The sequence below is a fragment of the Amblyomma americanum genome, chromosome 1 (assembly GCF_052857255.1).
Source record: "Amblyomma americanum isolate KBUSLIRL-KWMA chromosome 1, ASM5285725v1, whole genome shotgun sequence".
NCBI lineage: Eukaryota > Metazoa > Arthropoda > Arachnida > Ixodida > Ixodidae > Amblyomma > Amblyomma americanum.
The window spans coordinates 7,973,965-7,998,497 of NC_135497.1; the positions used below are offsets into that span (position 1 = coordinate 7,973,965).

The following is a 24,533-nucleotide window of genomic DNA, read 5'->3' on the forward strand; positions in this document are numbered from 1 at the left end:
TTTCTTCATTGGACTTGCGCTCCGGTTACTGGCAGGTGCCGATGGCGGAAGCCGATCGCCCAAAAACTGCATTCATCACACCCGACGGGCTCTATGAATTTAATTTCATGCCTTTCGGCCTCTGCAATGCACCTGCCACATTCTAACGCATGATGGACAACATACTCCGAGGGCTCAAATGGCACACATGCCTTTGTTATCTAGACGACGTTGTAATCTTTTCCCCGGACTTTCCGTCTCACCTACACCGCCTCGAGACTGTTCTTCGCTGCCTGGCCGACGCTGGCCTCCAACTTAATTTGAAAAAGTGCCGTTTCGGAGCTCGGCAGCTCACCATTCTCGGTCATGTCGTATCGAAGGATGGCGTTCTCCCGGACCCGGCCAAGTTGCGAGCTGTGGCCGAATTTCCAAAGCCCACTTCTGTAAAAGACCTCCGCAGCTTCGTCGGCCTCTGCTCCTAATTCCGCCGCTTTGTCCGCAATTTTGCCACAATCGTCGACCCCCTGAACAAGCTCCTTTCCACCCACGACCTTTCGGCCTGGTCGCCAGCCTGTGATGAAGCGTATACGACACTCCGTCGCTTCCTCACCACTCCACCAATTCTGCGTCACTTCGACCCTCGTTCTCCGACGGAACTCCACACCGATGCCAGAGGTGTCGGCCTCGGTGCCGTACTCGCTCAACGCAAGCAAGGCTTTGACGAATACGTTGTCGCTTACGCTAGCCGGACACTCACAAAAGCTGAAGCCAACTATTCTGTCACCGAGAAGGAGTGTTTAGCCATCCTTTGGGCGATCGTCAAATTTCGCCCCTACCTGTATGGGCGCCCTTTTGACGTTGTCACCGATCACCACGCCCTCTGCTGGCTGTCTTCTTTGAAAGATCCCTCTGGCCGACTGGCGCGATGGGCTCTGCGACTCCAAGAGTACGACATTTGCGTTATCTATCGTTCCGGCCGCAAACATGCCGATGCTGATGCCCTCTCACGTTCCCCTGTACCATCTTAGGCAGCGCCTTGTATATCCGCCCTGTATTCTTTCAAGTTTTAGTTCGCTAATATGGCTTCCGAGCAACGCAAAGACCCGTGGATCACTTGCCTTTTTGATCTCCTATCTGGCCAATCGTCTCGACCTCCTTCCCGTGCTCTCCGTCGTCAGTCCCACCATTTCGCCATCCGAGACGAGCTCCTTTACCGCCGCAACTATCTCCCGGATGGTCGCAAGTGGCTTCTCGTCATTCCGACACAACTGCGCTCCTTCATTTGCTCTTCCTACCACGATGATCCCCAGTGTGCCCATGCCGGATTCTTGAAGACTTTCACCCGTCTACGACAGCGGTACTACTGGCGTGGGATGGCCCGTTACATCCGCCAGTTCGTTCAGTCCTGCACCACATGCCAGCGACGAAAACATCCACCTCGCCGACCCGCGGCTCCTATGCAGCCGCTGCCTTGCCCAGTACAGCCCTTCAAGCGTGTTGGCATCGTCCTCTACGGCCCTCTTCCCAACACATCAACCGGGAACCGCTGGATCATCGTTGCCATCGACCACCTTACACGTTACGCTGAAACATCGCCTTTACCACCCGCTACAGCCCACGACATTGCATCCTTCATTCTCTATCGCATCATTCTTCGCCATGGTGCGCCCAAAGAGCTGCTCAGTGATAGAGGTCCGGCCTTCCTCTCAGAAGTTGTAGAAGCTCTCCTTCAGGAATGCAACGTTGTTCACCGCACCAGCTCCGCCTACCATCCCCAGACAAATGGCATGGTTGAGCGTTTTAATCGCACCCTCGGCGACATGCTGGCCATGTATGTTGCTTCCGACCATTGTAACTGGGACCGCGTTCTCCCTTTTGTCACATATGCTTATAACTCCGCTGCTCAAGCCACCACCGGATTCTCTCCGTACTTTCTCCTGTACGGCCGTGAGCCTTCTTGCACAATGGACACCATTCTACCTTACCACCCTGATGTTTCCGAATTTACAACTCTTTCTCAAACCGCAACTTATGCCGAAGAATGCCGACAGTTTGCCCGGTCCTTCACTTCTCACGCCCAGCAGCAGCAGAAAAGCACCCGTGATCCCCGCTTACCTTCCTCACTCTTTGGTCTGGCTCTGGGTGCCTTCCTCAGGTCCCGGCCTTTCCTCCAAACTTGTTAGCAAGTACCAAGGACCCTACCGTATTCTTCAGCAGACATCCCCCGTCAATAACCTCATCGAACCCCTTACGCCATCCCCTGATCTACGCCGCCGAGGCCGCGAAATTGTCCACACGACCCGCCTCAAACCTTACTACGACCCCGCCGTCGTCACATCGCCCTAGGCCGCCAGGATGGCGCCCTTTCGCCCGGGGGGAATTGTAAGACTGGACACGGGCTTTAGAATCTTCAGTGGCTGGCGCTCAACGAAGAAGACGACGAGAAGCGCTGAACACTGCGGAGCTCGAGCGCCGAACACTCCGAAGCTCGAGCGCCGAACGCTCGGTCGCTCGTGCGTGCTCTGGACTGAACGCGGTCTCTGTTCTGTGCCTGGACGGTTCGGCTGGTTGTTCGTGACGCTGTGCTTATTACTGTGCTGTGCTCTTATTACTGTGCTGTGCTGTGTGTGCTGTATTAGTAGTGTGCTGTGTTCTTATTACACCATCCCAAACATATGCCTGCACATATCCTAAATGGTCTTGCTGCTGATCACCTAGAGAACTTTCCCCATCGTACTGTTCTCTCCACTGAATCCTCCGGGAGCTGCGTGAGGGCGGCGATTGGGATATATTCGCAAGAATGGCTTGAAGCTATTCCGTTCCGTATCCGTGATCACAGTCCTATATTATTTGCAGAGTTTTTGGCTGTTGGTTTGGCTCTTCTCAAAATTCCGAGACATGTTGCACGAGTTCTTATCCTTGCAGACTGCCTTTCAGTTTTATCTCTCTCCAAACTTCAGGAAAATCTCTATTGAATTCGTCCTTTAAGTTTTTTGTTCCACTCTCCGTGAGAGAGGTCTATTTTGTCCGAGTGCCTGGTCATTCGAGTGTCTATATTAGCGAGGTAGTCGATTTATTGCAAGGTCAGCTCTCAATGCTCTTGTAATCCATTCCGTCCCTCGCCTCAAAGTGGTGGACATTTCGTTTCCTGCATTTCCAACATAGCCCAGCCAGCTTCAGTGATTCCGTTGCTCAATACCGCCGGTTTTGACCATTTAAAGTATACCCTTAATTGGAATGTCTGGTCATAAAGATCAAGGCTGTGTGAGGAGGAGTCAATGACGCTTCTGCGATGCACAATCCCCCACCTAAATTTGTACTATCGGGACAAAATATCCCAGCCAACCAAGTTATGTCCAGTGGATATTCATATAATATCCTCCACAAGATATCAGATGTCCATACGATGTTCACAAATGCTCATATTACATCCATGTATTGTCCATAAAATGTTCATTTTGATCATAGTGGATGTCCATATAATGCTCATATTATGCCCACATGCGACGATTCCTAGACATTCAGAGGATGTTAACCAGATATTCTGCCAATCTATTTTCAGGTTGGGGGCTGGATGCTGTACCATTTATTATGTGTGCTGTACAGCTTACAACAAAACAAATATGATGCAAGATATGACAGAGAGATACAAAGCAAAAACCAACAGTTGCTCATTACACAGGAAACTTCAATATTTTGTACATGATCTGGGAATAACATTTCAAATAACAGGTGCATTATGAGAAAATTACACACTGGGCTCAGATCAATGCAATAACATAAACATGTCACAATGAAGTGTCATTTTCTGGTATGCAAGTTACTTGAAATGTCATTTCCAGAAAGTGCAAGATAGAACATTCATATGTAGTGAAGTCATTAGTTAGTGCTCTCTGTGACTTTGTGATCTTTCATCATACTCATTCTGTTCTTGTAAGCTGTACAGCGCATAAAATAACAAAGGGTAATCAAACAGCTGCAGTTCTCGTTTCTTCAGAATATTGCACCTCGAGGCAGTACGCGGGCAAGGAATATGCACAGCCCAGGCTTCGAGTACAGAAGAACGTCAAGGAATTCAATCACTTGTTTTGCCCTCAGCCATATTTTATTGCCCAGTAGCCATAATGATCAGCGTCTGTTGCTGTGCATTCTTTTACTCCAGGTCCTCGGAGGCCTGTGAATATAACAGTGCATTGTGTTGAGCAGTAGTGATGACACAGCAGGAAATATGGACAAAAAACGGGTGCACAAGATAATGCGAAAGCTAATGTTTCATCCAACTGGCTTAGTATCTTTTCTGAAAAGTAATGAGGAAAAAGCATGCGGTAGAAGTCAAGTACACAAACGTTCATTCACTATAACCTTTAGCCTTACCAGAGGTAAGACTAAATCCAGACAGGGGTTTTAGAGTAAAAAGATCACATGCAATAGCCTGAATGCTTAACATGAAGAAACCCAAGCCTCAGCAAACAAACACAAGGATGACAACCAAGAATTTCAAGTACATATATGCAACCATACTTTTGCAATAAAGTTCGAATGTGCACAGCAATAGTGAATAATGTTGGCTGGCGACTGCATTCGAATAAAACTGAAGAATGAAGTGGCAAATGCCTTCTCAAAGCAGGCCCTCCATCCACTAGCATCAACAGAGTCTCATGACATGGGTGTTACCCCATTTGCACCAGCTAGTGTGACGTCGTAGATGAAAGGGGATTAACCACTATGGCATGATAATCGATCCCCGCCTTTGGATGGAGGAACATCTGTCGCTTCGTTCTTAATCCGTATCCAAAAATACTGCAGTGGGAAAGTGGTGCCAATCACAGCAGGCTTTCAGCAGGAATGAGCATGCGTATATGACCATATTGGGTGACGTATGCTGACTTCATGAGTGTGGTTGGTGCATGCAAGTATGAAGTAGCAGGTATAACAAAGTGCGATCAGAGCCAGTTGTGGTGTATTGAAAAAGACAGAAGACACCTTATGGCAAAGTGTGAGGGAGGATATTTGGTTTTTTCATGTCTATGATGTTTGCAGTAAGCAGGCAGGATGAAATGCATTGAGCAGGTGTGCACATTCTTGAGGGAATTTATAAGGAGACCAGCCATGGCTCACATAGAACAAGGATATCGTAGATTAAGCCAGATATAGGTAGGCCTTTTCAGTTTCACTGGAAAAATTGTGTAATAAATGCTGCAGCATTCAAATAGATTTTCATGTTAGGTAGTCAATATTAGACTTCCATGAATGTTTGTTAAAGGTTGTAACATCTATGTCAAAGTACTTGTATGCTAGGGAGAAGTCAAGGTGACTATATTTTGAAAATAATAGGGACAGGGTGGCTGGCTATGAGAAATGCTCAAATTTATAAAGTAAAGCTCCACACTCTAGCGAAACCATTTCAGTGTCATTGAATTTAGTCCGAAGTGATGCAATGTTAGAACTATCAGAACAATTAGCAGCAAAAAATAATAGAACTAGAAACAACAGTGAATGAATTGCCAATGCACGTCAGAAACAATAAACATGCTAAAGCACATTATTGATGCATGCCTGAAAAGGTGAGAAAACCATGAGCTGGTTGCATTAGCAGTCATATGTTGTGTAGTTAAAAAGGAAGTCCGTGATCCTGTAGAGAACCAAGTAGTGAATGTTGCGATGCCTTAGTTTTATTACAGAAACCTGGAGCTTAACAGTGAGAAATGTCTTGAAGACATCTAAGAACAAAGCTCTTTCCGAACCCGGAAGCTCCAAATGTATGTTAATCATTGTTGAACATTAGAAATTGTTTTTCACGAAAGAATTTACGGAATCGAAGTTGGCACAACTCGGAAAACAGGTTTAAATGAAGCGAGTCAATGAGGCCAAAGAAAAGTGATTGATTGAATTTTTTGTGTGTTAGTGAGGAAGAAAGACGCGGCAGTAGTTGGTAATTGGCCTGTAATTAATGAAGAACTAGAAAATATTTGGTGAAAGCTATTTGCTTTCCGTAGTCATGACTATAACTACCTAAAAATGAAGTACGAAAAACAGTTTCATACCAGCTGTTTGTCTTCATGACGCAAAATGCATCTACTGAGTGGCAAGATGCATGAGGCTATTGTTTCTCTGAACATGTTCTCCAAAATATCTGAAATGGAACAGCAAAGAAAAATGGTCATGCCCTGCTGCATTATACGAGGTTTACAACCAGCAACTCTCATTGTATACATAAGATGTAAACTCTTGCTGGGGCACACAATCAGTAGCAAGAATTTTCACAGCACAACTTTCATTCTACGCACTGTAATAAAATGGAAAATTTCAGAAAAAGCAGTCAAAGCCACGAGCTGAAACAAAAAGTATTCAGTAGCCAATTATCTCGAAATGTGCTACTGAAATAAAAGAAAATTACAACAAGCGAGAATAGACCAAGTTCCCACAAAAGTTTAAAAGCACAAAGATGAAAAAACAATTCCGGGTACAAAAAATGCACAGTTAGACACAAGGGCTTGACTAAAAGAAGGCAGATAAGAGTGTATTTGGCGCTGTTAGCAAATTTTACAGCAACACAAGGTCTGCAAAAACTCTGTCTTCTTGAGCCGCCGGAGAAAGGAAACTGTCCCCTCCCCACCCCTTCCCCTGTAGCAAAGGCCATAGCATGCCGGACGGCCGGAATATGCAGTGGAATGTGCGCCATCAAAGTGCAGGCTATTCCAACAATTGATAGAGGGCACAGCTAACTGCCAACAACTTTGCCTTACAACTGAGCACTGACGTATCATGCGTGCAGCCTGTTAAGGCAGAGAAGTGGCACAGAGCGCAGCCATTCCCGCGAAACTACTTCGGGGACAAATCGAGTCACAACTAAACACCATAAATTTTAAATCCATGTCTGCACTCCATGAACTGATAAACCGGATGATGAAATTGCCAGCATGAAAATTGCACAATGCCACAAACGAACACTAACACTTTGACAGAACAGTGTCACCATTATTGCTGTTATCCGCGTAATCCTCCAGTACTTCCACCAGAGAGGGCTCAGGACTGTGTACAACATGCACAACAAGCTTGCCGCCACAACGAAGAAAATGTGAACTCGCGAAACAACAAACAAAAACTTGCGAAGAAACGCTGAAAGAAATCACGAAAACGTTGCGGCCGTCGCAACAAAACTGGTAATGGCGCTTGGATTGGATGTGAAGCTAGCGTCGCGGCTAATGACGGTGCCCATGGCCGTTAGGCTGCCCAATGTCAAGAGAGTTCTAATTATTGTTCTGGTTTTGAAATCGCGGCGTTTGTGGCTGTCGGTCTAACTTGAGCAATTTCTTTAAATAATCATACCGTACATGCATTCGCACGCATAAAATAAATTCAGGGCGTGCAATAGTCGACTGCTTGAAATAATTAGTTCCTGAAAATGTAAGACTGCGAAAGCAGGAATGATTAAAATCTAAAGGTAGCATAATTTCAGCATGTTCAGGCCTTCCAAAAAAATAATATCTAGTTCTGGTAAGTTGTTAGCACATTTCCAAAACTTTCAATGTGCTGAAAAAACATCATGCATATTCGAATATCCTCTGAACATCCACTAACTGATATCTGAATCCAATAGTCCCCTCAACATGCAGAAGATATCGATACATGGACATTGGACGTCAGGACCATTTGTGGATATCCTTTGCATATTCATGGTTTACTGGCAAGTGATATACTCCATGCAGCGGGAGCCGGACCAATGGATAACTAGTGTTCCTGTATATGCTCCCGCACAGGAAAACTAGTTTTCCGTTGGTTACTCCGTAGTGTTCCCATACATGCTCCCACAGGGAGCATGTATGTATAAGGGCATATATATATATATATATATATATATATATATATATATATATATATATATATATATATATATATATATATATATATATATATATATAGGAGCACTACGGAAAACTGCACCATAACGCCATCTACAGGCGGCATCTGGGATCGAGACAGCCAATTATTATCCCCTTTATTATCTGTAGGCATGTCGCTTAACTCGTTTCAATGTTTCGTGCTTTAGATGGCATTACGATGCAGTTTAACGTTGCTCCGGCTCGCGCTGCGTGGAGTATAGCAGTTTTGTCCCAGACAGGCCTCCTGCATTGCCCAGGGGGCGCTGTGAAAATGGTGCTAATGAGCGCCGTCTGCCCTGCTCTGGGTAGTACCAAGCTCAGTCGTCTGCTTCCGAAACCACGTTTTACAGTATGGACCCGCCACTTTCGCTTGTGTTGTGCCACGGCCTGCAGCGAATATCGGGCGCCTAAGGTTTTTTCAGGCGTGGCCACGGAGGAAGACTATATAGGAGTGGAAACTCCCCCGTCTGCAGCGACCAGAAAAGGTCACAAGCCCGCGGCGCCACTATCCTGCTGGCGGCCTGGAAAGAAACTATTGAAATACAACGTCACGGCTTGCCCGCTGAAGCGCAAACACCCGTGTCGTCTGCTTTGAGCGCGCGCCGCCGGAGCCGCGTGCCCGGGCGCTGCATGGCGCCGCCACTGCATGCGACCCCGTCGGCGCATACAATTGTGACTTTATCTGGTCGCCTGCGCTCGCTCGCGCTGACGGGAGTTTCACCTCCTATAGTCTTGCTCCGTGGGCGTGGCACGCTGCGCAAAGGCGATGCCAAGTACGTGTATGCTGTTCAAAAAATTAGCGGCGAAGTTTCAGCGCGGTGTCAATCGCAAGTGAAGCGAGTCGTGTACGAAGTTGAACTTCAGGCGAGGTTTGTGTGATACCAGATTCAGGCACACCAACACGTTTTTGGAAAGAAGGGCTTCTAATAAACGAATTCGCAGCAGTCATAAGCAGACAACTTGTGTACGGAACTGCTCGAACTCGCGACGGTAGGCGCCGCGCCGGTAGCGGTCTTTCAGCATGCCGCTAAACGGCGGACCTTCAGCAATCCTTGTTGTTTCAGGTAAAGTAGCCATGCGTGTAGTTGCGACCATTTGTACATTTGTTGTTGCAGGTAAGCAAGTAGCCATGCGTGTAGTTGCGACCATTTGTACCTTCGGCAAATAACTGATGCAGTGCATATGAGCTCGCAGTAACGTACGTGCGAATCGCGCCGCAGCGCGAGCTCGTGCGCTGCTTGCTTGATGTAGCTTTTAATGACATCTCGAACATCGGTGTGCTGTCATCATGCAGTGTTGCCGTGCTGCGCTGCCTTAACGTGCTGGCTTGAGGTCTACGATGAGCACATATAACCCTCCAGCGTGTGCTGCTCGCATTGGGGTAGTAAATTCGCACCGAATCAGCCCGGCCGTACACACACCTGACCGCTTCACCACTTCGCGCCAGTCGGTTGTTGTGGCCGGGTCTCGACTCGTAAATCACCACCCATGCCGGACATAGGCCGGACGTAGGCCGCGGGGAAGACCGAGTAGGCACATACGCGGGGTGACTGGCCGAACCGTTTTTCTCGTTGCCAACGAAGTGGCGACTACATATTCTGCTGTTCGGCACTGATTCCCACAGTTTGCCGTCGGGACTGCATGTGCAGAAGACCGAATTTCAGCAACGCAGGTAATCAAGCAAACCTCAAGGCAGGCGAATAAGCCAACACTGCGCAAAATTTCGCTCACCCGGTGCGTCGAACTGCAGTTATCGAGCACGCCCGGCGGTCTCCTTCGTGCGGCCTTGAAGGAAAACAGTAAAATCTGATGTTGGGATCTCGACCTTCTTGCTCACGGCAGCCCACGACGCAGCAGTAACGACGGTGACGCTTTTTCGAGGCTGAGGCGGGTCTCTCGGGCGGACCGATGTCGTCGATTCTGTCTGCTGCCAGCATTTCGTTCCACGCTACACGGAGCTTCCGCTTTCGAAAACAAGCCTACTGCCGGCTCGCAGCGTGGTCTTTGACAATTGACGAGCCTTTTCGCGCTATCAGCAGGACAGAAAAGAGTGCGAATCGACGGAAACCGCTGGCTAGAAACGTGCTTCGCCACAGCCAGGGCTCAGTACTAACCAACCTGGTACTACCCAGCCAACTTTTTTTTGCCACTACCAGGCGTCGCTACTATACCTCAAACTCCAATGCAAGAGGCCTATAGTGCATATGCAGATGCGGGTTCGCTACGACAAACCTTTGTGACTGATGTGGGGAAGTTGAAACAATAGAACATTTGCTCCTCTCTTGCCTGCGCTTCACATTTCAGAGAAAGTCGTATCTGGAGGTCACCGTTGCGACGTTAGGACTCCTTGTATCTCTTCCATCGGCTGAGGCAAAACGCAGATAAAACGTGGAATCTTGGAAGCTTTTAAAATAAAAAAAGTCAGGCACTGATTGTGTCAGCGATACGTCAGTCAAATTTTCTTCCAAAGAATACCGGTTCATAAATGGGACGTAGTGTTCACGTGCAAGAGAGCAGTATTTTTAATGACGGACCTTTATTTTGCTTTTGTTTTCTTCCTTTTGTGGGCGTGCCCTGCTCATGCGCATGTGCACCCTGCTCTGCTGGATTTCTTGATCAAGTAAAAATTTTCAGTTGTGCCTCCAGCGTCGTCCGTGTGAACTCGATATATTGTGTACGCGTCCTCTTCTGCTGGTTTTTCTACCTGGTACCATGCCCCAACTGGCCCAACAAGCTACACATTAAGTAGGATTTGTTAATACCTTCACGATTACAACTGGTATGTTACCTTGCTAACTTTATACAAAATTCTTCGGCATTCCAAAAACGTGTATTTTTTCTATTCCTGTTTCTATTCAAAACTGTTTAATTTATTTCAATTTTTCAACAATCAATTATTACTATTTTCTTCCTAGCTTCTGTCATTTTACTATTCTACCTCTCCACCTCGTGCTTTTCTGTGCAAATGCTACATGTTTTCTTTGCCATACTTTGGCCAATCCCCGCGCATTGGTATGTGCCATGTTTACCAAGGTAAACAACAACTTCATTTTTGCATAAGTTTCTTCAGCATTGGAAACCTCACAATGCGACTAGTGCTCGATTAAATTCGGCCAGTTGCGCCCTATGTTCCAATGCGAATGCCACTAAGGAACTGCATTTTAGGGCTCATGTCCGTGAGATGTAATGCAGGCACACCCTGCCAAGCTAGTGCACTTCTTAAAATTTTTGTCACTCTGTTCAGTGCTTCTAGAGATGCACAAGAAAACACACTGCCAGCACATAATACTTTTTCCTTGAAGCCAGCATTTGTGCCCACGAAGTCAGTTTCCACAGGAACAAAAACGAATAAATGTAACCTTCGCACATACAGATGCAACCTGCCAGAGGATGAGTGTTGTTGGACCAACGCCTGGTTGGACCTACGTTGCTCGGTGTTCGTGACTGAAGCGGTCAAATAATTCAGCACAAATGGTTTTTGTTACATGCATATAGAAGGTTTTGTTTCGTTTAAGGGGGTTTAACGTTCGAAAGCGACGCAGGCTATGACAGACGCCGTAATGAAGGGCTCTAGAAATTTCGACCACCTGAGGTTCTTTGACGTGCAATGACATGGCACAGTACACAGGCCTCTAGAATTTCGCCTCCATCGAAATTCGACCGCCGTGGCCGGGATCTAACCCAGGTCTTTCGGGCCAGCAGTCGAGCGCCATAACCACTCAGCCACCGCGGCGGCTATATAAGAGAAGGGTATAGTTCCGTACCGTAGACAGTACAAAATGTATGCGGGATCTTAAATTTGTTCTTTCGCTTCTCCCAGGTTACTGTGCCATAAAAAAATGGCAATGTTACCATGCCAGCGGGGCTAGTAGCAGCAGGACTTCGGCTGCTGTTGTGATTTACGTCATGGTTCACGTCACTTTTTGGAGGTGACATCATCAGAGAGTCCAGAGTTTGAATCAGAGTGGTGGGAAAATCGTTCTGAACTCAGAATCCAAATCTCTCTGCAATAAATTAGTCTTTTGCTACTGGACAAACAACTCTTTGAAATGCCCACATTTTGGATTTTGCTAACAATATAGTTGTTATCAGTGTCCCTTTAAGCTGAGTCAGGTGAAAATAGTGACTCTGTCATTAAATTCAGTTAGCAGTACAGGCCAGCTTTGAAGCATGGAGATAGAAAGGGCACACACATAACTAGTGCATTCGTCTTTGCACTGTGGTTTTGCAAAGAAAGGAACCTCTCTTACAGCTAAACTAATTCTGCGTGTTTGTTTGGCTCTCTCTTACATGTGCGCGCCAAAGACCTGCAGCATGGCATCGCCAGTGGTTCGTCTGCTGCAAGGAAGCAACTTCTTTATATTCAGCATTCAACGTGTTGCAACTGCAATATGTGAAAGCTGCTGTCCAACTGTGGATGATGAAAACAGCCTAAAAATTCCTGCGGGTGAAATGCTTCATTATGAGAGTTCATGGTACTGGAGGGCACTGGCCCACAGAATAAATTGCTTTTACCTCGTACGTTTCTTTTCTCACTTTTATTGCAGTTTTATGTGTCGACCTATAAGGTTGGGGAGAGAGCCTCTTCGTGTGCTCTTTAAATGACTGCCCTACAAAAGCCTGAATATTGACAAAGTAGACCTGTGTGCCTGGAGCGTGAAAACTTACCACAGCGCTTGAGTGTGCTTAATAAACCTGCAATTGTGGTCTCGCCGTCTTTTTGACTGGGGCCTTCCTGTAGCATGCAACCTTGCAAAATTGCAGTCTGCGAAAAGAAAAAGAAAGAAGCGTTAGGCATAAATTCACGACTCTGGGGATGACTTTCCATTTATTTCCATGGACTAGATTTACACATGTACAACTGCACCATACTACATTAATGGCAAAGGTAGCACAGTGCTTGCAGCAAGCAGATGTGACAGAATTGAGGAAATAGAAGCAAACATAAAAACGAGACCAGGGTAACGCATTAGCAGACAAGCAAAAGTCCTTGCAAACTCAGCAAATCCAACCAACAAGCAACTACAGCAACATAGAGCCGCAGTGCTCAGCTGGACGCTGGTTAGACCCTGGCTGCTGCGGTCACATTTCAACAGAGGTGAAATGGTAGAGGCCTGTGTACTGTGCATATTAACAAACCACTCCCCCTGCCTGATCTCCTGCCTACTTCTTGCCTGCCCTGGTATTGAAGTCGCCCATCAGCACGGTGTACTGAGTTTTTACTAGTACACCTACATAGAAACTTTCAACTATCCGGTCATCATGGCTGGATGTAGGTTCGTAAGCCTGTACCCCCTTCAATTTGTACCTCTTGTTAAGCTTACTTATGACACCTACCACCCTCTTGCTAATGCTATAGAACTGCTATGTTGCCAAAGATATTCTTATTGACCAGGAATCCCACACCCAGTTCTCGTTTGTCTGCTAAACCATGATAGCTTAGTATTGCCTACCTTTTAGCACTAAATTCTTCATGTCTAAACCTAAGCTTAATTAGCCATATGTCATCCCACAGCACAGCCCATATTCTTCCATAAAACCAATTATGGGGCAGGGCATGGTGGAGATAATATGGCACTGGAACTGTAGGAACTTTGCAGAAAACGGGAGAACCTACAGCTCCACATTGAAACCTTCTCAAAGGAAAAAGCCTACAAGAAACGAAGATAAAAAATGATTAGGGCATACCACAGTGAAACCGATCAAGACGTGTGAAAGTAGGTCGACTCAATTCTAGATTTGGGCGAAGTTAATTTTGAGGGGTGGGCTAAGCATATACCCTGCTATTGCGACATAGTGAGACATCCTAGATTATTACAGGGACTGATGGAAGTGCTACTCAGCCCTGCACAAAGAACTAACCAAAGGAGAGGTGCTAGATTAGAGAAGGCTGCAAACAGGCACCTGCTCACACCTGCATGAACTCGAAAAGATGTGCCCTGCAGAATACACTCACAAATGCCCGTGGTGCAAGCTAACCGACAGTCATACATGTAACATGGACTTGCCTGCATGCAGAGTTGGATCTGAAAAAAGACAATCCAAGCGTGACACAGTGGGAACACCTGCTGTTCAGCGAGGAAGGAGATGTACAGAGGTTTCTCGCACCTTAAGCCAATACGGCAGCAACCCGGTGCGGCATCCTAGACCAAGGGTCAACCACAGCACGTGGCAGCCTGTAAGGGTTACCGACGTCTCTAAAAATATGGAAATAACATTTGTCTAATACTTTACTCCAAGTTCATGTACATAATGCCAAATAATCAACTTTTGAATATGGGCCAAGCAAATTTTCACCTTACGGCAACTATGATAATAATTGGCAGTTACCAGTAACCCTCGAGGGAAATAAGAGATATGGCTTCATAGTCCCCTCGGGTTTTTTGGGATTGCTCGTGAAGGAGTGCTTTCACGCTAAAAAGTAAAGGTTCACAACCATCAAACATGAAAATGCTAAGGAACGAAGACCACTCACGGCCGTCTTGGTCCACAGAAATATGATGACAATACAGCACCACACACAATGAAACTGTTCACACTACCTCCCAGTTGAGCTCATAGCACAAAAAAAGAAGCAAGGCCCCATTCTTCATTCTAGATATATATAGCAACCCCAAAAGCGGAGTCCTATAATAATGAAAGCCATGAACGAAGCCAGAAAAATAAGCAAAATGAATCCCCTAATAGTATCAACGCAAAACGCATGGCAGGGGGTTACAGAACAATTTTAAATAAAGCTAGGAATGAGCCTCTGGCAACTCATTCGAGGCGATGGCTACACACGTGATGGATCTGCTAGTGCCAACTAGGATAGAAAATAGTGTGCAAGCCAACACATGCCCGGACTTGACCCTATGCTAAAACATCATACATGCACAATGTAGAAACATAAATGAAAATCTAGGAAGCGACCATTACTTAACCGCACACTCAACAAGAAGGAAGACATGACGGATGAACTGGCATAAGAAGGCAAGGCAATGCAGATGGCAAGAAGATTGAAAAACAAAACGAGTGCACTGACTCTTGAAGGATGCAGAGCACACCACAAAGACTGTAGGGATAGAAGCAGAAAACAAAGCCACTGATAGTACGTTAATACACAAGTGTCAAACACATAATAGCTTACAAAAGAGATGGCTGAAACAAACAACAAAAACTAACGGTTAGAAATGCCAAACTAGAGAGACAAATCGAAAGCCATACTCAAGAAACAATAATGAGAACAAATCTATGATGCATTTTAGACCCAGATAACAGTAACACAAACAGTGCATGGAAGCCCGCCCAATGACGAAGGGATGATCAAGGAAGTGTAGAAACGACACCTACGCAAAATGCAAAAAAAAACTTCGCAACTACAGCAGCAACCCCAACCCTAAAATGATAAAGACAAAACAATACCATAGGTAATAGCATCCATGCAGAAAACTACAACTTCCTCTGCACCAGGAGCAGATGAGCTTATTAACAAAATACTCCGAAACCCAGAGGACTCTATTCAGGAGGTCACGGAGTACAACTGCTGGAAAGATGGATGGCTGCCAGACACCTGGAAACACACCCAGGTGCTTCTCATAGTCATACCCAAGCCTGGCAAGAAACTTGTTAACCAACCTCACGCCCATATTCCTAACCTCATGCTTACGGAAGGTTTTGGAGCATGTGGCGCTATCTCGTTTACAGGACCACATGGACAAGCACAATCTCTTACCGCACATGATGACAGGCTTCCAACCCAACCTATGTATGCAAGCTATAATGCTCAAGCTTTCTGAAGATGTAATATGCACACTGGCTAATGCCAACACTAAAGCGATACTAGCAATAGACCTCACGAAAGACTGATAATGTCACCCACACAACCATCAGGAATTCCCTAAAGGCAGAAATCACTTCTGTAAGCATCAAGTCAGATACACTACAGCTAAGAATCAAAGGCACACTGGAAGGGTTGGTTTCTTTTCAACGTAACCCTCATACCCATGGCTAAGCTTCCTGCAGCCATACTAAACCCATCGTTGGCACTCTATGCAAAAACGTCGCCATCTGGACAGCCCGGGGAAACGAGGGTGATATGGGGACAACGCTACACAATGGAGCTGACATAGCGACTGGATACACCAGGACAGTCTACCAGTAAGCTGCCTGGCAAATCTAACTCCTAATAATCAGGCACAGAACAAAGAAAAACGATTGCCTAATGGGCAAAATTAAATTACGGAGTTGAACGAAAGCTCGAGAGGTACAAACCCTTAGGAACCTGGAAATGCACATTTAAAACAACCAGAAAGACACAGCAATGCTCTCCAAACTTATTGCATACATTTGAGAAATCAACAGGTTCATAAGACAAAGGACAAGCGTCAGAGAAATTTTTTATTATGCGATACAGCGCGAACAGAGACAAGGACGATGAAAGACAAGACACTACAGCGCTGTTTCAACTGGTTTTTTATTGCAGAAAGGGGCGCTATTTATACGTAAAGTGGGCGGGAAAGCATAGTGACGCCACTGCTCAAATTGCTACGCGGGATAAGATAACAATGAGGAGAAGAACATTCTGCACCAGCGCACAAAGAAAACTGCTAGGAACAGAACAACAAGGCAATACAGGGCGGAGGATGAAACATTGGAACGATAAGACAAAGCACCAGCAATTTACAACAAGACTAACAAAGCCAAAAGGGCATTAACTCAGTACATGGGAATGGATGAAACATAGGAAGGATAAGACAAAGCATAGGTAATTTGCAGAGAGAATACCAAGGCCAAAAGGGGAATTAAAGGATTTAAACAGCGCGAGGAGGAATTAAAAAACCGGGCCAAAAGAGAGAATAAGAGGCTGCTCATAACATGGCGGCAAACAAACCTGAAAACTATTACGAGCCAAAAGGTTCTAAATCACAAAAAGTAAAAACAGAATGGACAAATTACTCAGATGACATCTGGCTCAAATAATCTAGTTCTCGTTTCGACAGGGCGATGGAGGGAGAGCTGACACAATCTTCTTCCAGCTTCAAGATGTGCACTGCCTCCATAATTTCGCGGGTGGTTTGATGGGCATTTTTATCTAGAACAGTGCATTCGTGAAACAACGGCTTACAAGGGTGAGACGGACCCTTCAAGCAGTGCACCCCCAGGTTCCACTTTGCGGTGTTGCTGACATCATTAGAGTGCTCCATGAGTATCTCATTGAGGCACCGACCGGTTTGACCTATGTAGGCCTTAGCACAGTTCAAGGGAATTTTGTAAACAACACTAACTTTGCAGGAGACAAGCGGTGAACGATGTTTAACTGGGCAAACTGGCTTACGCACTGCAAGGCCATTTATTCTGTGGCAAAGCTTAGAGAGCTTGTCAGGAGCCGAAAACACTACTCGGACGTCAGCCCGCTTACCTATTCTCTTCAACCGGTGAGAAACAAGTGCAAGTACGGTACCACCACAACCTTGTTGTGTTTGCCTGGAGCAACACCTTCGCGTTTTCCTCCCTTGGGCTTCTTCAAGAGGCCTTCTCCTACCGAAATGAGAAGTTTCTTAGGATAGCTTGCTCGAGCCAACCGAGAGGACTGTTCATTAATGCTGTCACCCATAGAGTGCAGACAAGATTTCTTTAAAGCATTAGTGAAACGCAGGTTCGCGATGCCGCGCTTAACAATCTTAGAACGGGCAGAACTATAAGGAAGTAGGGACTTGCCCCCTCTCGGCTCATACCGCCAGCATAAGCGGCTTTCTGCTAGACACAGCCTTAAATCAAGGAAGCGTAGTGTCCCGCTCCCAGGTATCTCATGGGTCAACATGAGAGGTGAGAGGCACTGCTCAAAGGAGCAAATTCCACTTAACATAAGTGGAATTAAGATAAACAGTCAACAATTCCAAGAAGCCCCCCACCGACATACCGGAGGAATTCTGAAACGCGACGGAGCCGAACGCATCAATGCAGCTCTCAACACAAAACAGAAGCTTGTCATGTGGCAAAGAAAAGTAGAGATCATTAATGTCAACCGAGAATGGCTTGACAGCACTAGTTAGATTTCAAGAAGTCAAGAACTTGACTCGAATCCTTCAAAAGGAAGGGATCATCTCGTGTCAGAACCTTGAGTCTAGTTTGAAGGAATAGCCCCAAAGCTTTCTGCCAAGTGCCCTTCTCAATGACAATTACCCTCAATGGGCAGTCGACTTTATGCGTCTTCGCGGTGAAGAATATGTCCAGACTGATCTTATCAGCTGCATTTATGCTTGTAACAAGTTTGTCTAGATTTAAGCGAGTGCGGACTTGCTTAGCTTTTGATTTTATCCTGGACAGAGAAACCCTGTCACGCAGTGCGAAGACTGATCCCAAGGCATCAGCAGCTTTTTTGCCAAACAGGTCTTTGGGCAGGACAAGAAAACCATCCTCTGTCAGCTGCTAATAACGAGATCATGGCTTCTTAAGTAAGAAGCAACATGACTAAGGTTGGTTATATTCTGCGCATTTCTCTATCACCAGATTGATAGTGTGAATACGATCTATTGTGGAATGTACTTTACGAAAGCCTGCCTGATCATTTGGCTGATTAAAGTCTAACGTTGCCCTCACTCTATTAGCGATTACCTTAGTAAATACTTTGTAGGCAACGGATAGTAAGCTGATCGGCCTGTAATATTTCAAGTCCTTGGCGTCTCCCTTCTCATGAATTAAGATGTTTACAATCTTCCAAGCTTCTGGTACAGTCGAGGTCATAAGGCATTGCGTATAAAGGGTGGCTAGTTTTCCTAGCACGATGTCCCCTCCATCCTTCAACAGATCTGCTGTTACCTGATCCTCCCCAGCTGCTTTTCCCCTTTCCATTCCTTCTAAGGCTTTCTTTACTTCCTCTTTCGTTAGTGGCGGGATGACGCATTGCTGTGCGCTGCTGTCTTTCTCATTAACGCTCTGATTACATTGGCTACTGTACAAGTCTGTGTAGAACTCTTCGGCTACGTTAACTATCTTATCCATATTCCTAATGACATTGCCCTGCTTGTCTCTTAATGCATACATCTGGTTTTTACCTATGTCTAGTTTCCTCTTCACTGCTTTTAGGCTACCCCCGTTCTTTACAGCATGCTCGATTCTCTCCATATTAAACTTCCTTATGTCGGCTACCTTGCGCTTATTTATGAACTGTGATAGCTCTGTTAGTTCTATTCTGTAGGTAGGGTTAGAGGCCCTCATGCTTTGGCGCTTCTTAATCAGATCTTTCGTCACCTGAGATAGCTTTCCGGTATCCTGTCGAACTGTCCTACCACCTACTTCTACTGCGCACTCCCTAATGATGGCTGTCAGATTATCGTGCATTGTATGAACAACAAGATCGTCTCCCTCAGTTAAGGCCGAATATGTGTTTTGCAGCGATATCCTGAATTCCTGTGCTTTCCCCCTTATTGCTAAATCGTTAATGGACTTCCTCTTCACTAGCTTCTTCCGTTCTTCTTCAAGACTAAGCTAATTCGAGACCTTACCATTCTGTGGTCGCTACAACGCAGCTTTTCGAGGACGGCCACATCCTGAATGATGCCAGGTTTAGCGCATAGTATGAGGTCGATTTCATTTTTAGTTTCACCATTGGGGCTCTTCCAGGTCCACTTCCGGTTTTCTCGTTTGCGGAAGAAGGTATTCATGATCCGTAAATTATTTCTATCCGCGAATTCGACTAATAACTCTCCCCTGCTAATTCTAGAGTCTATCCCATAGTCACCTACCGCGTGGTCGTCAGCCTGCTTCTTGCCCACCTTCGCATTGAAGTCGCCTGTGATTTTACTTTATTCATTGCCGATTCTACGTCCTCATGAAAACTTTCAACGGTCTGGTCATCATAGCTGGATGTGGGTGCGTAGGCCTGCACCACTTTCAGCTTGTACCTATTCAGCCTAATTACTACAGCTGCTACCCTCTCATTAATACTACAGAGCTCCTCTATGTTGCCAGCTATATCCTTATTAATGAGGAGTCCCACACCTAGTTCTCGTCTATCCTCTAATCAGTGATAGCACAGTATGTGCCTGTCCTTTAGTACTGTGTACGCCTCACCTGTCCTCCTAGCTTCGCTAAGCCCTATCACATCCCATTTAATTCCCGCTAGTTCTTCCAACAGCACTGCTAGGCTAGCCTCACTAGATAAGGTTCTAGCGTTAAACGTTGCCAGGTTCAGATTCCAATGGCGGCCTGTCCAGAGCCAGAGATTCTTAGCCCCCTCCGCTGCGTCACAGGTCTGACCGCCGCCGTGGTCAGTTGCTCCGCAGCCGCTGGGGACTGCGGGCCATGTGTTAATTGGTTTGATCATAGAAGGTTGTGGCCAAGTATTACTTGGCCACAACCAGGGTGGCCAAGTCCTGCACTGGTGAGAGAGTGCGTTGTCGGTTCTGGTCACCGAGATCAGGCCGCACTCCAGGCCTGGTTATGCAATTCCATCGACACGCGGATTTTTTTGAAACCCGGTGGAGAACTGCGCGGCACCAGGATTCGAGCCCCGGTCCTCTTGCACGCGAGGCGGATGCTCTACCTCTACGCCATCGCTGCTGCTTTTTTAGGCATCAGTGGCATTAGGTATGACTCAATCATGCCTGTTGGTGTGGACATATGATCAGTGATGCTACTGGCCCGCGCTCCCCCTGAAATCAAATTCACCCCCCTCCCCAGCTAGAAGAAATTACCTTGGGCTCCTCTAAAAAAATTCATGGCTAGAGACAGATATGATATTCTGGGAAATGTGATGTGCGGACACGCGGACATCACCATATCTGCGCGTGTGCAGATATGGTCCAGGTGTTTACCAGCAAAATTTGTCTGAAAGCTTATAAAAAATAAAAAACTGAAGTAAATTGCATTAAAAAAATTATCTGCGGTTTAACTACTGCTGAACCTGGTTAGATGATGATGATGCTAGGTTTTTTAATGGCGCAAGGGCAACTGGGGCCAAAGAGCGCCAAACACAAGGTTTATGGTCGACTCGGGCTAAAATGTGTGCAGATGGTAAAGCTAAAACCAGGTGTATAGGGCCTAAGAGTACTGAGTATGTGCATGGTTATAGTTGGAAGAGGGTGTTTAAATATCTGGTGAAATGGCTTAAAGTGATGTAGCGCTTAAAACTTGTTTTAAAAGGAGTTATATATGAAAGACGAAGCCAGATAGCCTCAACCATAGTCCTTGAATGAGCAAGGAGGGCGAGGCGTCTTCTGGCAGTTATTTGTAAGCTCAGCACTCTCCTCAGCAATGAGGAGGTGCTGAGATTACTTTGAGTATGAAATCCCTCGTAAAAAACCTACATCAGTTAAAAATTTAAAAACCCTATCCAATGATAACATGCGGTGATTACCTAAACATAATGAAGGGTGCATTGGTACTTTAAATGTGTACAGTTCAGGGAAGTGGTGTCGTCTTTGGGTATCCAGTCTGGGGCATGTGATTAATGTGTGGACAACCGAGATGTGGGCTCCACATCTCGTACATTGCAGTGCCGGAGTATCCTGTAGAAGATGTGAGTGTGTGGTGAATGTATGTCCTATCCTCAGTCTGCAGAGAGCAACTTCTTTGAATCTATTTTGTTTTTCTGTGGCATGCCTCCCAATCCGTGGTTTCATTGTGTGCAGTTTGTTGTCTGTTTCCTCATCCCAATCCTGCTGCCACTCTTTGCGAAGTGCAGTCCAAATATATGGCTTGAGGTCCTGGTACGGGAGTTCTCAGTTCGGCACCTGATGCTGCAAGCCTATCAGCTTCTTCATTTCCGTTTATTCCACAGTGACCTGGTACCCAGCATACTGTAATTTTGAGGTTAAATGTGCATGCAGACTTAAAGCATTTCAAGAGGGAATTCATTACAGGGTTTTTACAGGGTTTTCCAGAAGACAGGGCTATAATCACACTTAAAGAATCTGAGTATATAACAGAGCTTGGGATTTTCTTTTCCAGGATGAATCTAACAGCCAACAGAATACCATGACATTCCGCAGTAAATGTGCTTGTGTGCCTATTCATGGTTTTTGTATCAGAAAACTGACTGTTGTAAACTGCACATGAAACTGAGAATGTCTTTGAGGCATCAGTGTAAAACTCTGTGCACTGATATTTTGCTTGTAGGGATAAGAAATGCTGTTTTATGGCAATTGGTGGCTCATTCTTACCAACCTCACGAAAAGATGTGTCGCAGTCAACTGGATTCACCTGCCAGGGAGCAATTGTGTCTTTAGTAGAAGTTACTAGAATGTTGGACACTGGTATGTTCATGTCTTGGACAAGTGTGGCGACTCAAATGGGTAAAGGTGGGGTTTCAGACGGTCGGTTTGCAAACAGCAGTGTACTGGTTGGGTTTCGCAACAGCGCGTTGCATGGATGGTCAGCATGAGATAATGTCTTAGTAGCATACGTTATAGTTGTGTATTTCCGTCGTCGTTCAAGTGACCATCGGTCCGCCTCAACGTACAAGCTGGCAATTGGGCTTGTACGGAAAGCACCAGTAGCCAACCGCAGACCCAGGTGGTACACAGCGTCGAGCATTTTTAAGGTGCTTTTTCGTGCTGACTCGTACACTACTGAGCCGTAGTCTATACGTGACAGAATTACACTATTCAGAAGATTCAGCAGACAGTCTCTATCTGTACCCCAGGACCGGTGGGACAGAATTTTTAAAAGTTTCATTGATTTAATGCATTTAAGTCTAAGGTGTTTAATGTGTTTAAGGTGTTTAAGTCTCCAACCAACACGAACGGCTCGGGTAGCTGGTGAATGAGTTTTTCGAGTTCATCAATTGGCAGGCGATGATCTGGTGGGATATATAAAGAGCATATGGTTATTAATCTGCCGAAAGTTAAGGCTCGTATTGCCACTGCCTCTAAATCAGTAGCAAGTGGAAGACATTGGGAAGGAATTGAATTCTGAGCCACTGTAGCGACGCGACCTGATGAGTGGGCACTGCCTTGCCTGTCCTTCCTGTATACTACATATTTTTTTAGAAAGTTTGCATGTGCTGGGTTTAAGTGTGTTTCTTGAAGGCAAAGTATGTTTGGATGATATTGCGCGAGTATTTCATATATGTCATCCAGGTTCTTAAGAAGACCTCTGCAGTTTCAGTAAATAATGCTCTCGACAGCCATATTTCTTAGCGAGAAAGCGAAGGCTATTGGGGTGTTATTTAGATGTCGCCACCTTTACAGGCGGCTTCACTGGAATATGTCTTTTTGTTTTGAGGCGGTCCAGAGAGTTCCGCATCTTTTTGGCGGACTCCCTCATCGCCTCCGGCACTGAGGATCCCGGTGCCACCTCCATTGCTTCCGCTGGAGATGCGGAAGCAGATGTGGAGGCAGACGTGGATTTTTCAAGAGGGAAAGACTCCCTCTCTCTTGTCTGTGTTTTTCCAGAGGTCTGCGAGAAGTTGACCTCTAGAACATCAGTTTAGTGCAGCCTGAGGCTGCTTGGTGAGGGGCCGAAGTGGGCCTGCATCAGCGATGCTGTATTGCGTGCCCACCGTGACTAGACGGCGCCCGGCCCCCCGGCGCGCTGCGTCAGCGTAGGATCTTCCGGAGAGAAGCGAGAGCTTCTTCCGGGCTTCAGGGAATGTGATATTTTCAGTTACTTTTAGTTGGATGATTTTTTTCTCGTTTTGAAATGTCTCACATGTCCGAGAGTACGCGGCGTGTGGCCCGTGGCAATTTGGACACTCTACTTGAGCGGCACTGCAGTTTTCTGTTGGGTGCTCATGGGCACCGCACTCCGCACATGTGAGTTTTCCCCGGCACGTTTTTGATCCATGTCCGTACTTTTGCCAATTAAAACATCTTCTCGGGTTTGGAATGTATGGGCGGACTTTGCAGTGGATGAATTCTGCTTTGACAGCATCTGGTAGACGGGTACGTTCAAAAGTTAACACGATGTGGGGTGTTACCACCTCTTCGTCGTTACGCCTTATGGTGATGCGACGAAGGGCAATGACACCTTGATCTCGGAAGCCTTCAAGGAGGTCTGAGTCTGTTTCACGGATTAGGTCGCGTTCGGAAATAACACCTTGTACAGTGTTCAGGCTGCGGTGGGGAGAGATGGTTACCAAGAGGTGAGCAAACTGTTTTTGCTTGAGTAGAGTGTCCGAGTGGTCTTTCTGTGACACTTCGACAAGAAGGTCACCGGATGTGAGTTTTTTTGCGTTGTAGTTTTTGCCTATCATTTTTTCCAGAGTCCTAGCAATGAGAAAAACAGATATGGCAGCAATTGGTTCATTGTATACAAGCGAGTGGACAATCAGGAAGCGAGGAAAATGTTGAGAGTTGGGTCGAGTTCTGGCAGTGCTTTTATCGGTGCGGTTCCTTTTCAGGGACCGATCAGGTTTTTTAGGGGAAGAATTACTCATGCGCTATGTATATAATGACGGTTCCTAAATGTCGCCTGTGGTTCACCGTCTTATTCACAGGAAGGTCCCGGAGCCCCCCGCCTGGTAAACAGACGGGGAGCCCTTCGGCCGGAGCTTGACCATGGCGACGACCGCCACCATTCATGGTTTCTACCCTTCACCTTAAAACCTATCGCCACGGTGCGGATGACAGCTTCGGTACGGGAGCTAGGGTCCGTGGTGGCGCCAAGCACCATCACCTTGAGACTCAAGGTGCCCTTGCGGGGAACCTGGTTAGAGAGCGAAAGCTGTGGTCTATCAGGCAAGTAGAC

General features: G+C 46.2%; 1 long non-coding RNA gene across 4 annotated transcripts in view; it reads right to left on the reverse strand.

Moving 5' to 3' along the window:
- Positions 1-4,061: 4,061 nt before the first annotated feature.
- Positions 4,062-24,533, reverse strand: part of LOC144109645 (uncharacterized) — a 255,642-nt gene continuing 235,170 nt past the window's right edge. For 2 of the 4 annotated variants that reach the window (XR_013309623.1, XR_013309624.1), the window contains 3 exons: positions 12,531-12,627; positions 6,024-6,112; positions 4,062-4,153 (listed from right to left, as the gene is read on the reverse strand). This is a non-coding gene — a long non-coding RNA (uncharacterized LOC144109645). Of the gene's footprint in view, positions 4,154-6,023; positions 6,113-10,094; positions 10,266-12,530; positions 12,628-24,533 lie in introns of all 4 variants that reach the window. The other 2 variants (XR_013309625.1, XR_013309626.1) reach the window with 2 other exon arrangements.